Source organism: Hydra vulgaris, chromosome 13, assembly GCF_038396675.1.
Source record: "Hydra vulgaris chromosome 13, alternate assembly HydraT2T_AEP".
Taxonomy (NCBI): Eukaryota; Metazoa; Cnidaria; class Hydrozoa; order Anthoathecata; family Hydridae; genus Hydra; species Hydra vulgaris.
In genome coordinates this window covers 41,327,501-41,338,863 of record NC_088932.1, presented here as the reverse complement: position 1 = coordinate 41,338,863, position 11,363 = coordinate 41,327,501, and positions in this window count along the sequence as shown.

The window sequence follows — 11,363 nt, the reverse complement described above, 5'->3', positions numbered from 1 at the left end:
AATAGCATAACTAGATGTGGGATCTTCATTTATAACTCTCGTTGGGCCAATTTGTTCGCGCATTTTTTCCAAAGCTTAATTGTGTTTTATTCTTACAAAACCATTACCCTTATCAAACGGGTATGTATCGATAATTTCGTTTTCCTTAATTTTAATAAAAGCTTTTCTTTGTTCTCTAGTTAAATTTTGATTTAATTTTTTACCCATTTTAAGTTCTTTTAAAACATCTTTTCTCAAATTTTGAGCATTTTCAATCTTGTTGCTATATTCCAATTTTAAAGCCGAGGTCTCTGTTGTTGCAATAATATCCATATAAGGTATGTATTTCAACAAATCAATATTTATGTATAATATATTTATCTATAATATACATATATATTTATGTACAATATATTTAAAGATTTAGTACTTGTTTTAAACTGGTTAATTCGTGCAGTGCTTTTGGGTGTACAGCTAGATATGCTAAAGGGGTTTCCAGAAGTTTTTATAGGTATGAATTTAGCATCAATATAATTTAAAAATTTTGTTTTCAAAGATTCAATAGAAATTTATTATGTTAATTTTAAAAGACAAACACTTTATGTATAATGAGTCCTAGCTATCCATTTTTAAATAGATTTCCAGTGAATTCAGATAAAAAAGCAGCATGGATTTTTGCAACAAAACGAAAGAATTTTGTCCTTTCTTCTGCTAGTTTTATTTGTTCAGACCATTTTTCCAAAAATTCCTTTGATGAAAGCAAAACATCAGGTTACTGTTTAAGAAAATATCTGAAACCTGATGCAATACCAACAATCTTTGATCTTTCAAAATATTTAAAAACACCCACTAGTAATATTCGAAAAGCACCAACAGTAAGAATGCTTGAGAATTGTACAAGAATTGTATGGAAACGGATTCAGACAATTTGCAAACTATCAACAAGAAGTTGTCATTTGTATTAAATGCTTATAAACTACAGAAAAAACGTATTAGGTGTGTAATGCAACAATAGCGCAGACTCAAAAAAAAAGTTGCAAAACTTTAGAATGTGATAAATGATTTACAATAAAAACGTTCATTTAGTGATGAAGCCACAGCAACTTCATATAGTCTTAATCCTGGAGTTATAGATTTAATTCAAAGGAAACTGAAATCCAAAAGCAAATTAAAATACTTTCAATCATAGCAAACTTTTGCATTAACATTGCATTTTTGTTCAGCAAAAGCATACGATTATTTCAGACAGTCCTTCAACGTCTTCCTCACCCAGAGACTTTGAGAAAATGGTATAGTAGTATTAATGAACAGCCAGGCTTTACTAATGAAGCATTCCAAATTTTAAAATAAAAAAAAAATGAATCTAACAAAAAAATTGTATGTAGTTTGATGATGGACAAAATGTCAATTCGAAAGCAAATTGATTGGGATGTGCATACATCCTTTGGCTTTGTTAATTATGGAACAGGATTTAACAATGACAGTGTTGGTGTTGCTAAAGAAGCTTTTGTTTTGTTGTTGGTTGCTGTTAATGGACATTGGAAAACCCCAATAGCGTATTTCTTAACAGATGGACTTAATTCAAAAGAGAAAGCAAACATTATTTCTTAATGTCTCATTAAAGTTCATGAAACTGGAGTTATTTCTTTAACTTTTGATGGTACAGCTGCAAATTTATATATGATAAAAATTCTTGGTGCTGACAATAGCGATATAAGAATTCTGAAACCATACTTTAAACATCTAGTAAGTGCAGAACCAATATTTTTAATTCTTGACGCATTGCCATATGTTAAAATCAGTTAGAAATTACTTTGTTAAAAAAAACTGCTAAAAGGCAGTAACAATCGTATTATTAATTATGCTTTCATTGAACAATTGTATGAGCTTCAATCAAAAGGAGTTCATGCTGCTAATAAACTAAAAAACACTATATTGAATGGAAACAACAAAAAATGAAAGTGAAATGGGCAGCACAAATCTTTAGTCAAAGTGTTGTAGATGCTCTTGATTTTTGTGCAAAAAAGTTAAAATTAAAAGAGTTTTAAGGTTGCGGACCAACTATTAATTTTATTCAGCATATAGACAAAAGTTTTGATCTGTTAAACAGTCGGAATTTTATTGGTAAAAATTATAAAACTCCTATCCCTTTAAGCAATTTGGAACACTCTACAAATTTTGTCAATATGGTATGTCAGTACTTGTCCAGTTTGACAGACAGTGCTGATAACTTAATTTATAAAACAAACCGAAAAACTGGCTTCATTGGATTTATGTTTAGCCTTCAATCAGTAATTCAACTTAGCCGATACTTGATTTTAACTCCAGAGAGCCAATTTAAATTCTTGTTGACATGCAAACTGAGTCAAGATCATATTGAAATGTTCTTTAACGCTGTTAGAAGTCAAGGTGGTTTTAATAAAAATCCATCAGCAAAACAGTTTATGACAACGTATCGGTGTTTGTTAGTACATCACTTATTACGAAACATAAAAACTGGTAATTGTTTAGCTCAGGATGCTGCAGAAATACTTTCTGTAACAAAAGGAATTGTGAATCATCAAGAATGTAAATTAAATGACAATGATTCAAATGTATTTATAGCTAATAAGGATATTACACCAGTAAGTTTTAAGGAACCATTGTAATTGTCTGAATATTCTGAAGAAGTGATGAAGTATATAGGTAGATTTGTTAGTAGAAAAATAAAAAAGATCTATTAAATGTAAGGCCTGTACTGCATCTCTAACTGATGATAATTCACAAAATTTACTTGTTGATCAAAAAAGCAAAGGTGGTCTTCTTCATCCATCAAAAGATGTTATTGTAATTTGTTCTTTTATTGAAAAGTTTATAAAACACAGCATTCCAGACAAATCAAAGAACTACAACTTTTTATGAAATCTATTCCACGTTTAAAATCTGCCGTCAATTTTATATTTTCTAAAGCATTTTTTAAAGGACTTACAAATCACATTCAGGAACTTCCAGTGGAAGTTAATCATTTGGTTAAACTGATCAATTTGATTATAGAAGCCTATTTAGATGTACGTTTAGATTTTTGTTGTCTCATCCTGTGCAACAAGTTATACACAAGGAACACAAGTTCAAAACAATCTAACCAAACTTGTGTTGTTCAAAAATCAGTGAAAGAAATTTATATCTTCATTAAATACATATTATATATATATATATATATATATATATATATATATATATATATATATATATATATATATATATATATATATATATATATATACTATGTATAATATATAATATATATATAATATATATAATATATACTATAAAATAACATATAGTATTTTTATTTTAAGAAAAACACTGGAAAAAAAAATACCTTGATCCAACAAAATAAGTACTTTATCAATATAGTTCCAAACATGTATTTTATACAATTTCAGGTATATATTCTAATAAATATAACATATGTGTATTATCTATGTATAAAAATGATTAGTTAGTCTTCTGAAAACACCATTTTTTTGAAACCAAATCAATATTCAATAAAAGTATAACGTTAAAATTTAGACAGTATATTTTATTTGGTCGTAAAACTTCACCTTGAATAACTGTTAATTATCAAATTTTCAGGTGTGTTGACTCAAGTGCTGCTGATAAATTGTTAATAGCCTTAAGTCATGAGCCTAATAGCCTAATAATTAGAATTATACAAGCATTAAACAATACATTAAACAAGTTCTTTTGAAACTGATTAGTATATATTACTTTTAATAAACATTTTGTAACAGTAATATGCTTTATAATACATATATTTTATTACATATTACTTTTATTAAACTACTATTTACGATTTTGTAAAAAATTGTTTTGCCTCACTCTACGTCACTTTTTGCCTCACTCTACGTCACTTTTTGCCTCACTCTAGGTCACTTTTTTATATATATCTATGGTTTTACATGATCGCTTTTAACCGTAATAATAATAATTTTTATCTGAATTGCAACATTTTGCACCAATTTGAATAGATGATGTAATGTAGATGACGCAATTTATTTTAGACATTTTGATTAATTAAATTTAAAATTTCTATGTTTCTATGTTTAAAAGTTTCTATGTTTAAAAGTTTCTATGTTTAAAAGTTTCTATGTTTAAAAGTTTCTATGTTTAAAAGTTTCTATGTTTAAAAGTTTCTATGTTTAAAAGTTTCTATGTTTAAAAGTTTCTATGTTTAAAAGTTTCTATGTTTAAAAGTTTCTATGTTTAAAAGTTTCTATGTTTAAAAGTTTCTATGTTTAAAAGTTTCTATGTTTAAAAGTTTCTATGTTTAAAAGTTTCTATGTTTAAAAGTTTCTATGTTTAAAAGTTTCTATGTTTAAAAGTTTCTATGTTTAAAAGTTTCTATGTTTAAAAGTTTCTATGTTTAAAAGTTTCTATGTTTAAAAGTTTCTATGTTTAAAAGTTTCTATGTTTAAAAGTTTCTATGTTTAAAAGTTTCTATGTTTAAAAGTTTCTATGTTTAAAAGTTTCTGTTTAAAAGTTTCTATGTTTAAAAGTTTCTATGTTTAAAAGTTTCTATGTTTAAAAGTTTCTATGTTTAAAAGTTTCTATGTTTAAAAGTTTCTATGTTTAAAAGTTTCTGTTTAAAAGTTTCTATGTTTAAAAGTTTCTATGTTTAAAAGTTTCTATGTTTAAAAGTTTCTATGTTTAAAAGTTTCTATGTTTAAAAGTTTCTATGTTTAAAAGTTTCTATGTTTAAAAGTTTCTATGTTTAAAAGTTTCTATGTTTAAAAGTTTCTGTGTTTAAAAGTTTCTATGTTTAAAAGTTTCTATGTTTAAAAGTTTCTATGTTTAAAAGTTTCTATGTTTAAAAGTTTCTATGTTTAAAAGTTTCTATGTTTAAAAGTTTCTATGTTTAAAAGTTTTTATGTTTAAAAGTTTCTATATTTTAAAGTTTCTATGTTTAAAAGTTTCTATGTTTAAAAGTTTCTATGTTTAAAAGTTAGTTTAGATTTTAAAAATTATTTTAAATACTTTATTTAACCTTATAATAGTAAATAAACAAAAAATTTTTTATAGCAAACCAAAATTTACCCTGGCGGTCTCAAGAGAGCACAGTGTTGGCCCACATTAACGCTCAGCCAATCGTGTTTAGATTTTTACACCAACGAATCGTTAGCGTCTTAAGGATTATATATATATATATATATATATATATATATATATATATATATATATATATAATATATATATATATATATATATATAAATATATATACATAGAGAGAGAGTATCCTATACCGGTTTTTCGGTATTATAAAAATATAATACAGGAATACCGGTATTAAAACCGGTATTAAATATTTTTAATTTTTAAAGCAAAGTAAATAAATTTAAGAATCACGAAAACTTAAAAAGAATGCAAATTTATTGATCTGTTTGGTAGAACCTTTATCTTTTATTCCATGAAAGTAACCTCTTAAATAACAAAAAGCATCCAGAGTTTTGTCGACCATTCTGCACCCCAACTTGTTTAAAATAATACTCGCAGAAGAAAATGCTCTTTCGGATTCAACGCTAATCCGCCGAATCGTTAAAAGAAGATCATAAACCTGTTAGAGATATTTTCTTCGCACACCTTCATCTACGAAGAGACTCATTTCTTTTTTTGAACACTTGATTATATCACCAGCGCGTTGTGGTTGATTCCCGACAACCTTATAGTTTATTTATTTACAAATGGCCTTGTAAACAAATAAACTATAAGGTTGTCGTAAACATAAATGTCAATGCTGCATCCGGAGAAATTAGGTTAGCATCCTTGCAACAAAGTGACTCAGCGGCTAATTTTACCGGCAAATATGCTGAGATAGTAGCTGAAACTGTTTCAAAATCAGTTTCTGTAAAGTTTATATTAAGTTTTAAATCTATATCTAATTTTTTGGATGCATGACTTTAATTTGTAAAAACGTTCGAGCGTTGCTAATAGACTATTCCATCTAGTTTTGGAATCTGCAATGAAGAAGTATTCTTTACGAAATTTGAGCTTTACATAATTCTGTAGTACCTCATTTTTTAAAGTTGAACGTTTAAATACTTGCACAATTTTCATTTCTTTTTTTATAAGAGGACCAATTTGACTATGTAATATTTCTATATCTTGTTCTTATATATCGTAATCCATCACTAATCCTTCCTAGTACGTATTTGAAACATTTTCAAAGGCACCATAGTTTTCGTATTATTCGGCATCTGAATATGAGTAGAAGTCAATTGATTCATTCGAACAAAAGTTTCTTTCTTCGGTTGTTTCTTTTTTATGTAGAACATCTACAACTGCAAGTTGAACTGAATGGGCCAAACACAATTGCTGAGCAGCCGGTATTAATTTTCCTAATTTTTGCATAACTGCTGCACCATCATTTGTTAAACAAACAATATTATTTTCTAATGACAAACCAAACTGATTCAATTTTTCATTTAAAAGTAAGACACATTTTTCTGCAGGTAAACCTCCATTGAGTCGGAAAAGTCATAATTTTCAAAACTTTGACTCCAAGTGATGATTCACGTTTATGTATCGCTGGTTCCTTAAAGAAGTCCACTCATTAAAAGTAATACTAAAACATTTTCCATTTAATTTATATTCTAATATTTCTTTAATTACTAACTGTTGCATAATTTCGCTATAACTAGTGACAATATTTTGTATAGTCGTGGCGGATTTTGGAAGTTTATCACTTAAATTTGATGATTTTCGAAGATCATCGGATGTGACGAAGATTCTGAATGGAAGCCCATCAAGTGCTGTCATTCTAGATAAGATTGCTGCCAGCGAGTCTTCTTTTTAAAATATTTAGTAATTTTTGGAGGAGGCGTATCAGATATTGAGCTAGATTCACCAAGAAGTTTAATAGCATCTCGTTTTCGTAATATTACATCATGCTTTGTTTTTAATTGTGTATGACAGCCGCTTGATGAGCCACCTGCTGTTTTTATAATTTTTGCGCACTTCTTGCACTTTGCATTATGCCCTTTTTCATCTTTGAGAAAGAAAAACCAAACAGAATATTTATCTCCACCTTTTGAATGCTCAATAAACTTTATAATTTCACTCTCTATTGGCTAAATTAAAATATTATCTCAATTTGTAAATATGTGTCACATATTTTATCCTAACAATGTTTATTTCAGTTACACAATGTGACTGATATAAACATTTAATATTTAAATGAAATAAATTTAAATAAGTTTTAGCTTAAAAAAGTTTTTTAAACTTACCAAAGTTGTTCTTGGTAATTATTTTCAAAAAACTATCAAAGAAATAGGCTAATAAAGGTTTTGTAATTTGTAAAAATATAAACTCGTTTTTTACTTTTAGATCCTCGCAGTATAACTAAAAATGTAAAATCAAGGGCTCAAGAACTAAAGAATGTTTAAAGTATACGCACTTATGATTGTTTCAAAAAAGAATGAAAACATTAACCCGTAATTTTAAACCTCTGAGAAATTTTAATGATTTAAAAAATGAGTCAAGTAATAATGAGAAGATTTTCGTCAAAAAGTTGTCAATGAATTAGAGTTTGACAGCTTTATTCTTATATATTAGGTTTTTATTCAAACAAAGAGTTTAAACACATGATAAAATAAAAAATATTATATATATATATATATATATATATATATATATATATATATATATATATAACTTTTTTTTTTTGTGATTTCAAAATTATTTTTAAGTTTTAAAGTGTATTTTTATAATGTTTTCTAACATCCTTGAACGTAAATATGTGTTTTGAAAAGAATTAAAAAAAAATGTGCCAAAAGTGTAAGTAAGTTGGACATACTCCTTTAATTACTCTGTAGATAAAAAATCTTATCTTTCCAATTTTTAACGCTTTAATGACAGATGAGCTATTGGAAAAGATTATGCATGTTAAAAATGCAAAGACGAAATTGAATGCATTCATATGATCTTTTGTACCAAAATCTATATTTGTTGGAATAGAAAAAATAAAATGGGTACTTATTCAGCTGTAGTACATTTTAACAATGGCAGAAATGGAATCCTTGGAAACTTAGAAAAATTCGGATTGACAGGAACAGTTTCGCACCAAATTGCAAAGAAACTGGATTATTCACGTGTTAAACGCATGACTAAAAAGCTAATAACAATGTAAAAAAGCAAAGAAAACCCATCAAAGCAAAGCAAAAGAGCTACCGTGACATTTAAAAGTAAAAAAGCAATAGAGGCTCTTATGCCTCTATGGCTTCAGCAGGTTATTAGGATTTAAATAGCTGTTTGTTGAGATTTTTATTTTTTAAACTTTCTTTTGTGTTTTTCTCAGCTTTGCATTTCGAGCGTTTTTTGAAAACTTAAAATGCGATACCTTGATTAGAATAGAGTATTTGTTTTCAAATTTTCAGTATATTTCCACAACATATATGCACTTCATTTAATCCTCAGAATTTTTATGAATCACTATAACTACTGATTTATAGACCTGAATGCTTCAAAACTTTGCTTATATTGAAATCTATGGGTTCATTCAAAAAAGTTAATAACTTTTTTAATATTCTGATTTAGGTAAAATCTGACGGTTAAATGGAGTATCTAGATCTACTGTATAATATCCTAAAGTTTAATTGAAAAAATTTTGAAATGTGATCAGTTTTGTGACGCTTTTTCCATTATTACGGATAAACCAAATGAAGTTGATTTTTTTTTAAATCAACTTCATTCTGTCCAAGAAACTATATAAACACTTTATTATAGTAGATTTTTTTTTATTTCTCAAAATCGTCAATTTTATATGATTATCACTTTATTTTGATTAAAAAAATACCAACCTAACAATTAAAAAAAATACCAACCTTACAATTAAAAAAAATACCAACCTTACAATTAAAACTAATTTGTAAAGTAATGATTCGCTATTAATCAAACTTATCATTAGATCAACTTTTGAGCCAAATTGTATTAAAACAATAAATGTTTAAATTTTTTGAAGTTAAACTAAAGAAAGATATTTAATATCGTTTCAATATTAAAACTTTAATTCTAAAAGCAATTATAACTGCTGCAATCTTTGGACTCGGTAATTTCAATTTCACTTATAACGAGCATTACTCATATCAAACGAAACATCGAGACTTCTTATCATAAACACAAAATATCTTTATGTAAGTTCTAAAATAAATGTTCCGATCCATTGTTTTCAAAAAAAATGGAATGGATTTCTCAGCTACCATATTTTTTTTTAAGAAAAAACCAATAAAAGTATTGGTTTTTTAACATCAAAATTTTGTGTCAGACTCTTTCATGTGTAATGAAAATATTTTTAAAAAATTTAGATAAAAAAACAAAATTAGGCCGTACTATTTCATTCCATAGAAATGTTAATTATTTCAAAAATATTTTTCTAAAATGCTATTGTTACGTAGCTTATATTTGTTTTGGGGTTTAATTTTGTAAAGGTTTACAAAAACATCGACATTAGTTCTTTACGTTTGTACATAAAAAACAAAATATTATATACATTTAGTTGATAAACATTTAAGCCGTCCATTTCTTTAAAAAGCGGTTTAGAGTTCGAAAAAGGATTTTTAAAGTTTATTATGCGAGCAGCGTGTTTCTAATTGCGATAAAGAGATTTAAGTTTAGTTTTATGTGTACTTCCCCATATAATATTTGCATAATTGATATGACTGTAAATAAAAGAGTAATATAATTGTGTTAATTGCTTTTTGTTTAAAATACTAAAATTAAAATTAAAACTAAAATTAAAAATTTGTATAGAATTCCAATGTTTTTTGCAACTTTATTAGAAACCTTTTTGATGTATGATTTCCAAGACAGATTTTCTTCAATAAAAACACTTAAAAATTTTGTCACTTTTTTTCTTTTTAGGATGACATTATCGATAAAAAAGATCAGGCATATTTACGGGTTGTATCTGTTTTTTATAGTTTATATAGAAAAGTATCCATTTCGTTTTTTCAATATTTAAAGATAGCCTATTTTTTTTGAACCAAAATGAATTTTTTTCAAGTTCTCTGTTCATATTATTAAAAAGTATGTTTATATTTTCATGTGACAGAAACAAGTTTGTGTCATCTGCATAAATTATAATCTTTAAATTGGATGCTTTGTTAAGATCATTTATATATTTAGTGAAAAGAAGTGTTCCAAGTATGGATCCTTGTGGGACACCATATGTTATGTTCATTTATGTTTGAGGTTGGGAATCTTTGTTAAAAACAAATTGCTTTCGGTTGGAGAGATAACTTTTGAACCAACTTAGAGTTTTACCTGCTATGCCATAACATTCAAGTTTTTTAAAGCAAAATATGATTAACCGTGTCAAAAGCTTTTGACAAGTCCATGAAAACACTAAGTGTAAATTTTTAAATTCCTACACTAGGTGTAAGATTTTTAAAAGATTCGTTAATACAACGCGTTAATTGAAGAACAGCATGCTCGGTTGAGTTGTTTTTTTTAAAACCGAACTGATTTTCATAAAGGAGCTTATTGGTAATTAGGTTTGTGTACACTCTGTTATACATAATTCTTTCTAATATTTTTGAAAAAACTGGAAGAACAGAAATAGGCCTGTAATTTGTTATACTGGTCGGTTTTGTTATATCTACTGTCTTAAAGATAGTAATTACTTTTGCTATTTTAGAGAGACTGGTTAAAACTTCTTTAATGGATGATTTAAAGATTTTGTAAAGAATATCTTTCATGACGACATAAGAGTCTATTACAATATTTCCCTTTATATTGTCAGATCCTACTGATTTATTTCTATTTAACAACCTAAACGTTATATCAAATTTCTTAAGCGTTTGGTTTGTAAAATGTATGGAGTGTGATGTTTGAAGTTCATCTGTTAATTTATAATTTGTTAAAGGGATTTTGTTTAATAAATTTGCTCCAATAGTGGAAAAAAATTTGTTAAATTCAGTCGCAATTTTATTAGCATCACTAATGATTTTATTTCCAACTTTTTTTTATTGCAAGTGGAAGAGAGGTTGAAAATACTTTTTACTTTCCTGTAATTTCTTTCATTAATTCCCAGACGCGTTTAAAGTTATGTTTAGCTGAGTAAGCACTTTAATTTAATAATTTTTTTTAGCATTTGTGCAGAGATTTTCAAACATATTTTTGTAGTTTTTGTAATTTTGTTTATGTTTTTCGGATTTTGTTTTAGTATTTATTATACAACTTTTGTTTTAGTTTTGAAGACTTTTTAAGTCCTTCAGTTATCCAAGGAGATAATATAAGTTACAATTGTTAACAATTTGCCAAGGAGATTTTAAGTTACAATTGTTAACAATTTGCATTTTTATTGTCATTCTACCCTTGTTTTTTATTTGGTAATCTGATTTAATAGAAA